Source organism: Pinus tabuliformis, chromosome 9 (genome assembly GCF_031772625.1).
Source record: "Pinus tabuliformis cultivar Carrire ecotype Pingquan chromosome 9, CPIR1, whole genome shotgun sequence".
Lineage (NCBI taxonomy): Eukaryota > Viridiplantae > Streptophyta > Pinopsida > Pinales > Pinaceae > Pinus > Pinus tabuliformis.
Genome location: NC_142307.1, coordinates 1,064,849,705 through 1,064,867,643, shown reverse-complemented (window position 1 = coordinate 1,064,867,643; position 17,939 = coordinate 1,064,849,705). Strand labels below are relative to the sequence as shown.

At 35.8% G+C, this 17,939-nt stretch overlaps 1 pseudogene; it reads left to right on the top strand.

Moving 5' to 3' along the window:
• The first annotated feature begins 2,508 nt into the window (after nt 1-2,508).
• LOC149152432 (uncharacterized) overlaps nt 2,509-17,939 on the top strand; it is a 57,129-nt pseudogene continuing 41,698 nt past the window's right edge.

Below are 17,939 nucleotides of genomic sequence, written 5' to 3'. Positions count from 1 at the left end.
GATCCCTTAGATTATGGACATTTCATGCTTCATGCTGTAAGGCACAAAAATGTCTATAACAATGTCATCATTCCGTACCTGACCCCACCCATGACGTCATGCTGACATCATCCGACAAAAACACGCCAAAAGCCAAATTTTCCCTATTTTGCCCAAAAAACCTGTTTTTCGCGTTATTTGCAATATTCGCTCACTGTACTCCTGCATGAGCAAACACGTCGTTTACCTGTCAACTTCAAAGACTGCTCCTTGCTGCTGGCGCCCTGAATTCACCTACTTTTCCACCATTGTCCGGGTGCACCAGGTATTTATCAGTTTCCCCCCTCCGCGCCTGGTTTTTTACATAATTCACTGAAAAAACTAAGAAAGAAGAAACACAATAATTTCAAGAAATCCTCATGAATTTGTGGCCCTTCTCCACACTGTAAGCCCAAGTTTACCCACAGAGGCTCCACATTGGGCCGAATTACCACAAATTCATAGTTTCTATGTGCATTCGCAAAACTGAACCTCTGCCCGATAAATCCACCGGGAAAGCAATTCTCAAATCCCAGCATTTGCTCACTGAATCTATCCTAGGAGAATTTTGACTCATTTTCACCCCATTTTGCCTCTTCTCCGCTGCAAATTTCCCTGCTCCTGCAAAATCCACTGCTCTATATTGTTGTGCCCAAGAAAAAACTTCAAATACAATTCCAAATTCAGGTGACCATGCAGACTCTAGTGGCATTGAACATTGCCCCACTAAATGCCCCACACAAGAACCTGGAGTGGCTAGCCCTTGCTGACAGAGATTTTCAGATGAGAGAAACTATAGAGAGGACCAACATGTACCATATAGAGACAGTTTGTGAGTTGAGAAAAAAGCATAGAGATGGTTCAGACCTCCTGGGAATCTGGAAATCCAATTTTCCAATTTACTATCTCCCTCAGGTCAATGAGTTTCCTGACTTGATCCACCAGTGCCGCTCAAACTATGACCCCACTCAAAGAGCTGTTCTGAGTCCTTCAGGCTCTGTCTTGTTCCATATTACTCCTGAAGCCATAAACCAAATGCTGCAGTTCAAACCTACAAGACCACTGGTGCCTCTTTCCATGCAGTTTTTACTAGAGCAAGGTGCTAAGCTCTCCAACTCACAAATTACAAGGATTGGACAATTATTCATGCGCCCAGAGTACCAGCCCTTACAGCCTCCCCCTTATCTGCATGACTGGTTCAATGACATAGGGAGACTACTGGTAGACATTATATCTTATATCCTAGGCTTCAAGACCAGTGAGTTTGTAGATGAGACAACACTGGTGGTCCTATCTATTTTTACTCCAGGACAACCCCCTGTTGTCCAGTATGACTATGCCTCATTTATAGCCAACAAAATTCATGAAAAGCTCATGAATTTGGAGAGAGAGAGGGTTTTCAAGTACACCTCCTACATATCTCATCTGTTTTTATACAATCAGCCTGACAGCTTCCCTGTCTCCCTCAAGAAATTAGATGCAAAGGTAGACAGAAGATCTGTAATATTCTGGACATCAGTATGTCATCATATTCATTTTTCACCATACAACTTCTATGAATTTATTGACCTATTCATCCATCTAGCCTTGTCAATGCTACAGAGTTCCCCTCCTCCTAGACTCACAGATGATATGCAGAAAATCCTTCAGCTGTCCAAGAACTATAGCATAGGGGATTGGTACTTTTACCAACACCATACAGTGATCAGGATATATGGCTGTGAGTTAGCACCATATAGGCTTCCAAGATATGTCCCCATGAGACTCTTTGCTCTAGAGTACTTCAGACAGTTTGACAATGTAGATATGATTCACTTCCATAGTAAAAACAAGAAGGCACAACTCAAAATTAAGCATCAATTGCGTCCATTCATTTTTAACAAGAGAGAAGAAGCTTGGGATGAGGCAGATCAAATGCTAAAAGCCCTCCAGCTCAAGACAAGCTTCTATTGGGCACCCTATGACCCTAACCACTTCATAAGCCTCAGAAGAATCAAGCACAGGCTTGCTACATATGACCACATTAGCATTCCAGAGGTTGAACAATATGCTAATCAGATAGAGTGGAAAAAAGGCACATTAGTGGAAGATTATAGTGAAGAAGAAATAGCAGAGAAAGATATTAAAACTTTAGAAAAGGCAGTTGACTTGGAATATTTTCGACAGGTCTGGTCTTCAGGAATTCAGCATCGTGGAGAAGCTGCCTCTTCGTCCACCGTTCCTCAGCAACCTGCCAAAACAGCTAATCCAGTAGCAGACATGACTAAAGGCAAAACAGTGCAGCAAGAAGAAACACCTCCAATTGTGGAGCAGCAGGCAGAGCAGTAGGAAATTAGAGCCGAACAACCTGCCTACACAGAACAACAAACACATGAACAAATTCCTCCAAGGCAGGAGGTAACAGTTGACTCCTCTGTATTACAAACACCTGTTAATGAGGACAGGACAAGGAAGAGGGATAGGTAAGAGGACACTCCTCTCACTACCTCTATGGACCAGCAAGGAGAAAAGCGACAAAGGTTAAACCCTTTTTTTGAGGAGGAATTACCAGAGAGGCCAATTGACAATATGCCCCCTCCTAGTATTGAGACATCCACCAGTTCTTTACAGCAAGGGCAGGACATCCCACACGGGATAGAAGTGAGCTCTTCAAGGTATAAATCAAAGGCAGACTCCAGCATCAAGCAACAATTTATTGACATCAAGAAAAGAAATGAGCCCCTCAGGCACCAAATTTACAACCATCTCCTAAAAATGGCACCAACTAATCAGCAGGGATTAATGTCTGCCTATGACATTCAGGAACAAAAAATGACTCTTAGTCATTTCAGGCCTACCGTGCAGCAGCCTCAAACAGCTGTCGATTACATCAGAACTAATCTGGAAATTTTTGCCAGAGATATCCACCCCTTGGATCAAATTGAGCTACACAGAAAAATAGGGGAAATGATATATTCCACTTTAGCTGATAAGACCCTGTTGGCACACCAACTACAAAATTCTCTACACAATGCTGCAGCTCAATTGGAATTAGAGAAGGCATCATCCCAGGCCAAGGACAACAGAATCAAGTCCTTGGAAGAGATCATCATAGAGTTGGGTCATGATCCAAAGGACCCTAAGGGTGTGCAGGCACTGCTAAAGAAAAGAGATGAAGATGTAGCAGCTATGAGAAAGCATATCAAGCTGCCACCTACCCTTCACCCTCAAACTGGAGAGGTGGCAGAGCAAAAGAAGGATCAGGATGTAATGGCTCTACTCCTGAGTTTATACAAGAGGCTAATGGAAATAGAGAGTGCACTAGAGGTGGCACTGAAATCAAGACAAAGTGAGGCACCAATGCAGCCAGCACAAACATCTGTATCTACTGAAGGTGTGCCACTTTCTACTACTACAACAGGTCCTACCATAGGACAAACATCAGAGGCAGGTCCTTCAGCATCAGTGCCAGCAACAACACCAGATCAGGGACCCAGCCTAAGTATGCAGAACATGATGAAGGAACTGGAAGCCTTGGAAGCACAGATGGCAGAACTGAATGAGACTAAAGAAAAATTGGCCACAGTTAATGAAAAATATGACAAATCCAAGCAAAGTGTAGCTGAAAAAACAAGGGAAATAAGGGTTCTTGAGAAGAAAATAAAAGAACTAGAGAAAGAGCTCTCTCTTGACAAAGTTGTAGTTGAAATCAAGAAGATCATGTGGACCAACATTGGTCAATCTATAATAGATCAGTGGCAGTATATTGAAACCATCCATGAGCATATGGATCTAATAGGCAGGGCCCAAAAAGAGAATCAAAGAGCAAGGGCATCTCTAGGCAATATGCCTGAAATAGCCAATAAGATGATCAATGTTTTGAATAACCGCACTGGCCCTCAGTTGGCAGCAATGGGTATCACTAACAGGACTGATACCATTTTACTAGTGAAAAGGGTGCTCACTTTAAGAAATCATGTGCAAACATTGGACAGAAGGTGTCAGGAGATGCAGACAGAAGTGAACAGATTCATTGAGAAGATTACAACATTGCATAACAGAGGCCTTCCCAGCTTAGTAACCAGTACAGGAAGGTTACTATCTCATGAAAATTATGCCAAGAGGGTAGACACATATGCCACAAATCAAATCACTGCAGCAGCAAGTACCCCAGAGGAAACAGGGCCTCCATCTGGGCAGACTCTCTATGACAAAAGAGAGAATTTATTCTTCATTGCACATGAGATCAGACATCTTTTTGAAGTGCCTCCAAACTACTACAAATATACTGAGGCAGATGAGACTCTAGGCATAATCTTAAGGCACCAATTTCCTACTCAAGAATGGTGGACAGGCATGATACAAACACTGCTGTAGAAAACAATTTGTTCACCATATTTTGGTATTTTTATCAGAGAGTCAGCAATTTCAGAAAGTTAATACATATTTGTTTTGACTGGGAGAGAGATTAAGGAAAAGGCCAACTCAGCGATCCAGTTGGACTACAGATGCGGATGACGGGGCTGAGATAGCCGCACCTCGACAGAGAAATAAAGAGCGTATCACTCAGAATCAATACAAAGTACCCAACCGACCCAGTGGCCTCCAAAATTCAAAGAATTTCTGACAAAGCTGAAAAGGCATTCATTATATATTTAAAGTAGAAATAACTTCTGTATCTGCTATTTTTGAAAGTTGGTAAACGCAGTTATTGAGCAAATGACTCAGCGTTAAGATATTTTGTAAAAACGATTGTATATATATCCCCACGCATGAACTTGCTGGGGTTGTTGATTTTTCTTCTGTAGAAGCTATGTTGTAATTTCAGACTTTAATACAGGAAACTAATGGAATTTCTGAAGTTCTGAGTTGTTTTTAGGTGTTATGGTGTGCTTGCTTGCTGCTACAGGATTCCTATGCTATTTCGTGTCACAATAAGTTCTCTGAACCATCTTGTTATGTATTTCCTTCTTTCATAATCCACTCATACTCTATATTTCATAGGTTCAATAGCGCAGAAAAAGAATAGTTCAGGATTTGTTCATGGAACACTCTAAACTCAATCTATGCTATTATGAATGTTTTCTTCAGTATTAGTTATGAATGTGTAATTCTTAGTTGCTCACCTTCATACTAAATCTCTCATAGTAAATATTGTTCAGGAACTCAAATCTGCTCCTGAGTGATATTTCCTTTCCCCACATCACTAGCCTATTGAAAGATTCTTAGTTGCCTTTCACTGGCTGGACATATTTCATATTCACAATTTTAAGTTTGTTTCATGATATATCTATATGGCCCTGCAGTTTCATCAATCTTACTGACTACCTCAAACAACACATAATCACAGACTCCATTGCCCAATGGGCTGAAACTTCTGAAGATCTCATCTCAGCTGCTAGAAGACATCATTCAACCAAAACTTTAAATAGAATTCAGTGTGTAATAACTAGCCTAAACTTTATCAAAACAAAGCTAAATCCTAAAGAGAGAGCCCTCTCTGATTGCAGGTAGGCTAGAACCTGTGATCCAAAGATTGGTTTGTGGTTACCTCGGCCGTATTCCCTTAGGAGTCAAAGGGAACAACCTGAGTGATAACACAACTCATAACCAAATCATAGCAAGATATATCATTTAGACATATAAGTATCATCACCAAGGACTATTAACCATAATGCGAACAATGCATCATTAAAGGAATATACTCCTCCTCAACCTGTGCCATCTGTTTACTGTTAGATCTGATCATGCATATATCCGCAATAAGCATCAAAACATCATCATCATCATCAAGTTAGGATCAAAATACTTCTAAACATCTTACAAGTATCAAGACATTTCCACACATCCTCAGCAGACTGTAACTATTAGCCAATAGAGCAAATAATGGACTGAATCATATCAGACACTTTTTTTGAGCCCGTCCCCACTGCTTTTGATCAGACTGACATATACGCGACTTTGCAGTGTCTAAATCGTGTATATACGGGACTTCCCTTTATGAAACTTGCGTATGATATTTAGGACACTGAATTTGTACACTTTTAGCTCCCCCTGAGTCTATTATGTCTGTGTTGTGCTGCATCTGAGTACATTGTGCGGTGCGAGATCTTTTTGACTGAACTTCCTTCTTCTTCCATATCTTCAAGCGTGATGATTAAGTTTTCTCCTTTTTATGTGATGTCCGTACTTTGTTCCTACATTCCTTTGTTATATGTCCAATCTTGTTACATGCATAACATCTTACATGTTTCATATTCTTCCTGTAACAATCAGTAAATTTTTGACCAAACATATTGCAAGCAAAGCAATATCCATTGAAGTACCTGGAATGTGATGATATTTCTGTGTGATGATCTTGAACCATTCTTCTTCTGCATCTAGCTGCAACATGTCCAAGATTATGACATTCATAACATTCAATGTTATTCATCTGAGTAAATGGTCGACTATTACTTCCATAGTTAGGAGTAAAAGATTTTCTTTGAAGGATCTCTTTCCTTGATTGTTGATGGGGTTGACCTCTCATCTCTCTCATCTCCTTGTTGATCATTTTAGATTTCTCTTTAGAGTTCCTTGCCTCACCTTGTGAACTAGATTCACCTTCAACATATTCATGAAAACCAAGACCAGTTTTGATAGTAGGAGACCTTTGACTATTAAGAATATCATCCAAGACTTTAGTACTATCTTGAAATCGTAAAAGCTTATCCTTTTCTTTTAATTTACCTTTCAAGATATTTACCTCAATCTAAAGTTGTTCTTCCTTTTCCAAACATTGCTTCTTCAAGATTTCTTCATACTTTCTTCCTTCTTCCATTTGCTGCCTTAGTTTGAGAATCTCCTTTTCTTGTTCTTCATTTAGATCCTGCTGCATTTGACGAATTCTGAAGGCACATTCCAGCTGAGATTTTAAGCTGATAACTTTGTTTACCTATTTTTCAATAGCTTGGAGTAGATCTTTATTCTGCTTCTTTGATTCTTCAAGATCTTCCTTTAGCGAGCGGATCGTGGCTTCAAGACTATTATAGTAACTAGATCTATCTCTGAGTTTATTGATGGTTGTGATTCTTTCATTGACTTCATCTCTTATTGATGTTACTTCATCCTGCAACTTTTGATATTTGTCCTTGAATAACTTCCTTACCTTGTTTCCTTCCTCTAGTTGGGCCATTAGTTTGGTAGCTTCTTCTTTGAAGTCACATTCCCTTTTGTTCAATAGATCTTGTTGATCTCTGATTTTTTCTGAAAGCCTTTTAAATTCTGCCTCTATTTGATATCTTTCTTGTTCACCCATAAGAGAAAATTCAGTTGTTTTGCTATCACTTTCATCTTTTCCAAATGGATAGAGAGTTGGAACATCAGAGGATAACAAATTCATACTTGATAGTTCATCTTCATTCTGAAATGATTATGAATTTGATTCTGAATCTGAAGAGCTTCTTACACCTAATCCCCAATCGATTCTCCCACTGTCATAGTTCTTATGAGATGTCTTCTTCCTCTTAGGTGCTTTCTCTTTAAGCTTCTTTCCCATAGTTCCACAGATCTCCTTCAAGCGATCAAGCTTCTACCAAAGGACCTGCTCTGATACCAATTGTTGGACATAATACTGAGGGGGGGCTGAATCAGTATTATCAGATCAATAAAAACTTTCATTTCCATACTTAGATACATATACGCTACTTCATTCAAGGGAACCCGCGTGTATACACAATTGTGTCTAAAGCAACTAGCGTATATCCAAAATACTTATGATTCAGTTTAATCCATTAAATGTTGATCTTTAGTTAGTGCATCAGAACTTCATTAACCATATGAATAGTAAGCAAGTGTAGTAAAACAAAACAGATCATCACACACAAGAAGCACACATGAACAACATGATATAAGGTGGAAACCCAATGTGGGTGAAAACCACCTGCTGCAAGTTATCTCTATCTTCTTTCAATAAGATACTTCATTTTACAACATTTTGTACTGGTGTAGTCCTTTACCAGTACGCAGGCTACAACCTGCAGAGGGCTACAACCATCTCTCGTTTTCCAGACTCTCCTGGATGGAAGCTACAACCCCCTTAGCTCTTGTACTAGCCAATGTACTAGTACGTAGGCGCCGACCTACAATCTCCTTTCATCCTCCAGGGACCACATTTCATACATTTTTAGAATGGATACTCCTGAAGCACAACGCTATAATCTGAAGGCCACGGTTCATCAAATTTTCATATTGGACCCATAAATATCATTGAAGCACAAAACAATCAATACTAGCATCATCAATTTCTGAATCACTGAAACACTGAAACCCTGTTAACACCACAGTCACCAGAACACAGAGCAGACACAAAACTTTGCAATAAAAATCAGACCCAAACGAAACTTCAAATGTCATACTTTACAATGTATACGCTACTACGATGAATCAAACACGTGTACATACGCACTTTTTCAAAGGCCAACCTGCGTACATATCTAAAAATATTTTCTTATAACTGTGTATACCCTACTTGGTATATAGCGAACCTGCGTATACACGACTTGGTATATAGTGAACCTGCATATACTTGTGTGTATACCTTACTTGGTATATAGTGAACCTGCGTATATACTCTTCTTTCTTCATTCTTTATAGTCTGATCATCAATTATTTGCTATTGACCTATTGCACTATAATCTGTCATCTTGCCATCAAGGACAACACTTGTATCATAATGCCAACAATCTCCCCCTTTGGACTTGATGGCAAAGCTAACTTGTCATACTGAGAACTGTCATCAGATTCCTTTGAGCTGTCCTGCATCCCATGTATTTTGTCACATCTGATAACTCTTTTGTAGATTCATCTAGTTATATATAAGTGAGTTGTTCTTCTACGAGTGGGTTGCCATCAAGTACAACATATGCATCATAATGCCAACAAGAAAGAATTTCAAAAATTTAACTTGAATTCATTCATCATGGTTTATCACACAAAAGCCATAAATTCCCAATTACAGATCACTCAAAACATAAAAGGAATGACACACACAGTCACAATGAATTCAATTTCCCCATTCATTAAACAAATGTACATATACAAATAAAAACTTGTTTACAATCTAGCTTTGGCCTGATTTTCCTTTACACAGTCTGTATCAACTGCCGTTTCTCATTTCAATGCCTGTAGGATCACAATCCAACCTTTCTATCTACTAACTCTACTTGACTAACTAACTTCACTTACTCTTACTGCCTTTTTGGCTTACATTTATACGAAAGGACTCTATTTCCAATTCCGGTTCATATCCTCGATATTCTCAACTAAATCCTAAGAATCCTCTAAGTCCTCAATTAGTTCCTAAAATATCTTTTGTATCCCTTAAGGATCTCAACTTTCAACTAATCCTGAGGATCCTCCATAAATCATGAACTAACTCCTAATCTAAGAGTTACACTTAATTCTCAAATCTCTCAACTATCCTGATTCTCTCATGTTCCCCTACATTCGAGAACATTTACAAATATCCTCACAATATTTAATTAACTCCTATTCTGAATGTCTCACCTAAATCACTCAAAATATCTAAAATTACATGAATTAAATACTTAGGAAAACCACTCTTTTGAAAACACAAGACCACCTAGATTCTACTAAATGTACACATTTTCGGAACCATGATGCTTCTGCATCAATAAGCAGCGTTATGTTCTACCAATTCATTGTGAGAAGGTATTTATTTAACTTAGAAAAGAAGTAGTGATCATTAATCTATTAATGCATAGTTTATTGTGAATGTGTGTGTGTGTGTGTGTGTGTGTGTTTGTGTGTGTTTATTAAACAATAAAATTGTTATACATAGTCATAATATATGCATGTTTTTCATGTGCAGGTATTTTTGTGAATATATGTTGCACCCGAAATGGATATTTTTCATAGAATATGATCCAATATTAAGGCATGTATTTGACAATGCATTAGTGGATATTGAGCAGAATAATGATGACCAACAAAATCAGAGAGAGAAATTAGAGAACATCTAATAAATTGACATCCATGATGATGATGAAGATGGTTATGCTCGAGAACAAGAAGACAACAATACGGAGTTATATGATGTTATAGAAGACAACAATATGGATGGTATAGAAAATTATGGCCCAAATACATCTGGTAACAATACAGATGGTCTATATTCAAATTTCAAGATGATGAAGATGATGAATGTCAAGATGAGGATGATCGTAATTAAATACTTGAAAGAACATATTAAAATCGAAAATGATATGCTCGATGATATTGTTGCAGACAATAATTTTAATGAGCAAGACTTCTAATTTTTCAAAATTATTTGTAATCCATGTTTAAAAAATGATGATTTATGTGGCCCAAACTTTGAAATGCTTAGTATTATTTGTGTCTATACAAATTATCTATTGCAATATCCTTAAAGTGTTCAATATGTGGTATGAATTGTTGTTAGAAAAAATTAGGATTACTTGGATAAGAGTTAACATGGTTAGTGTTCATTTATTGGTGGATAATGGTTTAGAGGTGTTTTTAGCTTATTGGTTAGACAAGGATTGAACTAAGATGAAGAGCCTATTGAATAACAATACATTAAATATGTAATGGTTAAAAAATATAATTGCATATATCATATATGTAAACAATGTAAATCCAAACCATTACGCTAAATGTATGCAAAGTTTGTTCATTAATTTACATTATAAAACAAATTGAAATATTTCAATAAGCCTAAGAAAAATTATTTTATATGTGCAAAATTAGAAAAATTTAATTGTATTAATGTTTTTTATGAGTAAAAAAATACTCTCAAAGTCAAATCATTCAATGTGGCCTTGTAATGAAGGTTGGGCATGCATTTCTGTCAAGTAGGGAAAAATTGCCTTGCTTCACTAAAATGCCCACCCAAGTTTCATTTCTTGGCCAATATGGTTGATTCAAATTTTATATTATTTATCTACTAACTAAGTAAAGACATTATTTATTTTTCTTGATACTTTGGAATGCTAGAGTTGGAGTTGATAATTTCTTGAGACTTGAAGCCTTATTTTTGTACTATTTTGTCAATCTTAGAAGGATATTTTGTCTAGTGAGATAAGCATATGTGGATGATATTCTTGGTGATGTTGATGTATAAAGTATTATTATGATGCTATTTTGTTTTTATGCTTTTAAATTTGTATCTCATGTAAGTTTTATGCAATTTTCTTATGAATATAAGCTAAATTTTTCTTTGGAAAATAAAGATTAGAGTCTCCCACTACAACAATAGAATTAAAACCATGCTCCAGAAGAATGGAAAGATCTTTTCAGGCAACCCAAATCTCTTCCTGATTAATTGAGGGAGTGCCAATTCCCCAGGCATAAGGCAAGATTTTTTTACCATTTTGGTTAAAAATTACACCTTTGGCACCAACAACCCCTAGATTTCCTTTTGAGGCACCCTAATGTAAATTTTTCCATATGATGCACTAAGCATATTGTAATTTTTGTTTTCTATGGAAATAAGAGATATTTTTTATTTCAGATAGAAATTTAGTACATTTCATAACATTGATTTCTCAGTCCAGTAAGCTATCAACTTATAAACGTCCATTACATTTTCCAAAAATAAAAGAGTAACTAGATCATAGTGAGACCACAACTAGATAAAAACTCCATGAAGGAGACATAAAAGTAATTCCTCAAAAAAGACTAGCAATTTATTCAAAAATGAAAGTTAACAGAAAATATAATCATATATAATGCATGTTAATATAATACACACACACACACATATATATTGAAATGTGTCTGCATAGATACAACACCTAAAAATTGTTATTACGAAACTCTATGATGCTTGGTAGGATTCTGCAAGCCCTTCTCTTGAGAAGAAGAGTGTATCTTTCCTTTTTTGGATACACATGATTGCTCTAGTGCTACAACAGTTGCATCCTTTAATTTTTTTCTAAAGCTATTAAATTTTCTTTTCATATTTTTCTCTCAAATTGGAATTTTCTTGGCTTAGCCTGTCTAATAATTGCACATTCTTCATATATTTTTCCTTGTGCTATGTTTCCTTCCTTTCAAGATCTTCCTTTATAGATTTCAGTTGATATGTAGAATTGGCCAGTTCATTAGTGAGTTCTTGTACTTTATCGACAAGATATTTTCCCTTGATTTTTGTTGATTTGCAATAGACATAAGTGGTATTGCATCATTTGTGGGCCTCTATAATTACTACTGCAAATTAGAAATCTGGTATTTCAAATTTTGTATCTCCATGCCACATCCCAAATGTTGTGCTTTTCGGCAGCTTATGAGATCATTGTGTATCTTTGTAGTTGTTTTTTCTCTCGCAACTACCTTCTTCTTCAACGAGTCAAAAAATGGTGGTGAGGTATACATTTCACCCACAATATTCATGGTTCAGATAGTGCCCTCTAAAGCCTTCACTCATGATTTTAGATGGGATCTCTCCAAGTCCATTGAAGGCATTTGTTTTACTCTTGTATCGTGACTTGTACCTTTACCCTTACCGTTGCATTTATCCCCACTCTTAGTACCACCTTCTTTACTATGTCGATAGTTTTTCTTTTCAATTTCTTTAATCTTGTGTTCCACCTAGATAATTTTAGGATATCTCTCTTTAAACTTATTAGCTTTCCTATCATAGGTTTAGTCCCTTTTTTATTGTATTCTTCAACCTGTTATTCATGCTTATGTTGGTCCTCTTTAGATTTATTTGTAAACTCAACTTTAAAATCTTCAATAAATTTATCATTTTCATTCAATATCCTGATTGATTTAGCCTAATAAGTATCTAAAGCTTCCAATGGAGGTATATTGAGAACCTCTAGCCTTCTTCTCAACTCCTGTTCAAGTTCATTAATTTTTTCATTAGATGTAGCCTCAACTTCTTTGAACTTTGCTTATAGTGCATCTATATCCTTCATACGTTCATCTCTCATTATGGATATCTGATTAAGAAATTCATCGATAATTTTATCCTTGTCATTTATGTATTTCATTGATTTTTGTGTTTTCTGCACAATTATTGATTGCAACATTGCAATCTTCTTCATGCATTCAACAATATCCTTCTCCTTTAGTTCATACTTTTCCTTCTAGTTGTATATAGAGGAGAATACTCCATTGAAACTTGTTTGTAAGGGATAAATATATCATATAATGAGAAAATAAATACATTATCGTAACTATATGTTGGATTGTGCACATTTAAACTTGTAGATGTAGATGTTGAATCACCCATAAAAGGTAATTATATTTAAGCGCAAAATTTTTAGAAGGAATTTATTCTATTATAGAAAAATCATCATTACATGTTTCCATATAATGGTTTGTACCTTCTTGCTACTTATCTTCATCCATACATGTAAGTTTGCTACAAACTAGTAGTTATATATTCAACATAGAAAATTGTATTAGCAAAAATTTCCACATCTTAAACCAGACTCTATTTAGGTTCTTCCTCAGTGGTTTTCTTTGGTTTTGATCTCCTAATGTAAGTTTTAAGAGGCATTGTTTGAAAAACAATTCGATACAAATAAATAAATTTTTTCTGTGTTCTCAGGAAACTGAACTTAACCTCCTTAATTTTATTGTCTTGCAGTGTAGAATGTAATTTTTTAGCCAATAAATGAGGGACATCTATGGCCCTCCCTTCAACCGAATGAATAAATAGCCTCACGCAGTCGCTAGAAATATCAAGCTTGTGATGATTCATAATATTCCTAAGGACAAGTTGAATTAAGGATTTGTATAGTCCTTGGGGAAAATCTTGCATTTTAAATCCATTCCTCGAAACAAATAATTTTTTCCCACATATTTTACTAGTCATTTCAATCATTTCTAGCTTAGGGGTTTTCTTGGAGTTAAATATTGCTCCCCCTCTATGTCGAATTTTTGTTTCTCTTGCAGCCAATTCAAGGTCCAAGTAAATCCTTTTCCCAAATATTTTTAATTCCATGGCTTTATCATCATAATTTTATATCGCCTAATCTATATCATCATTTTGGAAATTGAATTGTCCAAATATAAATTTATAAACCTCTGCTCTTCTTAGGATATCTAGCATACCTAGTGGAAAATTTTTTGTATCTCTCCATGTGTCAGCACCCTCTTTGAATTTTTTTACTATGACCTTCTCTTGGGAACCCTGTGTGTCAACTATTTGTGGGGAAGAGGACACCCTTTCTTCAATTGAGGCCATCGTTGTCTATGTTCAATGCATGCTAGATGAATTCACATTGAATGCAAGAATACATGATAAATTAACTATGAGGAATGCATAGTAAATTCAATAATGCACACTAAATAAACCATGAGGGCTCCACACGCAAATGAGTGTTTTTTTTACTTATTTCTTTATTTTTCTATAAATCACTTTTATAAAGAAAAGAAAATTTTATTAAGTGAATTATATTGTTTATAAGTTCTTTAATTTTTCTCCTTCACTCATATTTTTTCTCAGACATAAAATTAAATATTTAGATATAAGATATAGTTTATTAAAATTAAGTTAATAACCCTTTAAAAAATAGAGCTGCAACATTTTGATGGCATGTAAGATGGACATCACTTCCTTCTCATAGGTAGAATTGACCAAATTACCATCATGCAGCTGCTTATTGATAACTGATAGTAAATTTCCTTTTGGTGTTAAAATGGCTCCAAAACCTTTTTATAGTAAATGTCCTAACTATGTCACTTAACCTAATATTAAACTTAAAACCCTAAAAAATATGTACAATATAGAAAAACCCTAAAATAGACCCTGCAAACCCTAGGTGCTATCTCTTTATCTATCCCTTGGAAACATTTAAACCTAATTATTACTAAAATAAGGTCATCCAACCTTACTTATAGGGTTTTAGCGATTAAACTACAAGTTTCGACTATTAAAATTCAAGTTTGATTTTTCTTAGTCCATCCCCTTGTTCCCAAACATTCCTAGTGTGCATTTATTTGAGGCACACAAACCTTGCCTTTTACCCCATGAAATCCATGCAATTTGGAGTATTCTTGAACAACATAAATATATGTGTGAAACAATAAAAACAAAAATAAAAATTCATTGTATTAATGTTATCTATAAGTAAAAAAATACTCTCAAAGTTGAATCATTCAATTTGACCTTGAAATGGAGGTTGAGAGTGCATTTTTTGTGAAGAAAGCCAAAATTGCCTTTCTTTACTAAAATTCATGCCCAAACATTATTTCTTGGACAATTTGATTGATTCCAATTGTATTATTTCATTACTAATTTTACAAACTAATTTTCTTCTAGTAAGTGTTTGGTTTTCACAAACTGTTGACACTTTTGGGGTGATATTGTGAACTATGATTTTTGTAACAATTTCATTTACATTGAATTCGACCTTAAAATCGCTAAATTATAAAACTTTATGTAACAATCCCCATCCCACCATTGCTAATGGAACAAGGTGTCACTGAGGATCCAAATATTGTGGTTCTATTGGAGGAATGGGGTACTTGTTATGATATAATTAATTATATGTATCATATTATTACTATGTATTATTAGTGTGTTCTATTTATATTATATATATGTATATTTCATATACATATTTTTTTATCCATATATAATTGTTTAAATTAATCCACCAGTCTCGACAATCCCTACTTCCACGTCAACACCAGTGGTTAATTACACATCCATCGATCTGAATGATCTCCTCTCCTAGCACCTGATCTATGGTTTGCATCATTATGGCTTGCACATCCATTAATATAATATGGGACCGATGCAGTTGGGGCCACAACTCATGGTTCCAACCCCCACATTTGAATTTCCACATCTCCTCCACCATATTTGACGATCGAGGAGGACTGCGCCACCTTGTAACCTTTTCTGATGATATCATGGAAAAGGGGCAGCACAATGTCGATTCAGTGGGCCTTACTCTACCCTCTCTGCCTTTGGTTGGTCCATGAGGGAAATTTGAGATATTTTCCTCGTCAAGATTCCATCCCTACACCCAGTCATGATAAGGCGTGATTTGAGAGAGCCAATCGGGGTCTGCCACAGTTAGGTCTTCCTCCTGACCAATGGTATTGGTGCATAGGATTTGGTTATAAGATAGGTTTTCATGCAACTCCATTACACCACCAATGAACATGGAATCCATCTGGGTTTAGTTGCAGAGCTTCTACGATCAACTTGATTCAGGTCAATATCCCTACATGGAATTTATGAGTTACTATCACTTATGGTGCTACCCTCCTGAGATTGCATTTGAATATCTCCTCCTAAGTCCATAGGAGTTGTTAAATACAAAAAGGATCTCGAAGCGATTGATGTCCCTCATTGATCTATATGCCAAGGTACACCCTTAGTTCTAGACTGACATAGCTAACAACACTATAAAGCTTGTTGAAGACCTATAGGATTGTTGAGAATGCAAGGCTACTAGAGCCTCTACCGCAAGATCATGGGTTATAATAGTCACAAGTGGAAGTCATCCTCAACATAAACACTTGTCTCATAAATTTCCTTATAGTACATTAAATGCTAGATGTTTGCACAAACCCTATTAACTGGTTGCCTTCATTGTAACTCTTCTTCTAAAATAAGAGAATCCTTATACCAAGGGTTGTAATGATTCAATCTGGTTTGTGGAACATTTATGATACTCTACCATTGTATATTGTTATTTAGCATGCATGTTAATAGCACAGTCAAATATTTCATAGAAAATTTTTCCTACCAAGGATGTATTACACTAGTATAAAATGATGAAATTAGTGACTAGGTGACTACAAAAGTTAACCACTACAATTATTTTAAGTGAATTACCGCAAAATTTGAGCAATTTCAAGTGACCGAAATAAAAATGACTAACTTAAACTACTAATTTAGTTTAAGGATAAAATATATGACTAGATAGTATGTGAAAAAACTAAAAGTGACTAACTAAAATGACTAATTTAGTCCCGGACTAAAATATATGACTAGATAATAAGTGACAAAATTAATAATGATTAACATAAACAACACATATTCAAACCATGTAAACAACACATATGCAAACCTTTACAGGTGTAGAGCCTCCATGTGTGTTTGTGAGGGAAGGTGTTTGATATCATATATTTGGTTTCCCTTCACCACCAAAGAGGCTTAGGCTATGAGTGGATTGTCCAAACAACCCTCATAATTTGTTCCTTTGATTTTTTTGGAAATCTCAAGTTAAAGTCCAACTAGTGCTAATAGATGGTCTCAAAGGTGTTTGCTAGGGTTTTTAAACAAGGTCACTAGATCCCAATGAAATGTAGCTACCTTAGATTTGTTGAAAAGTAAAATACCCCACATGCCATCAAATGGGTGATTGATGACTACCAGCTAGAGGACTTAAACCAATTTAGTCATGGAGGTCAAAACTACAATTGAAAAGGGAACATCAAACACGTGATAATTCACACTAGAATTCATCCTCTCATTATCAAGAGCTGATGAATAAAATGGTAATTCTTTGATGAAGCCAATGAAACCAAGAAGATCCTTATCAGCCCTTACTTAATGAAGTTAAGAAACTTTTCACAAGGAGGATATGTATTTCATCCAATTAAATATTGAAATACAAGCTCTTTTTTATTTCAAGGAAAACTTTATGGAGAAACTTGAGATCGACAACTCATTAGAGTGACTTGAACTACACTTGAGATGAATTAAAATGATTTCCACTGTAACCTAAGAGTTTCAATATATTGCAATTCTATAATAATAACATACAATTTAGCAAGGGTCAAGACATCTCTAGATACACTTGTGGGGTGGTCTCACTCCTTGGGGAAGCTACCCTTCTAGATTGAAATTCATTTTCTTTTTTACTTCTAAGAAACGTTTATAGAGAAACCCAACACTGGTAATTAATCAAAGTGATTTGAGCTACACTTGAGATGAAATGGAATGA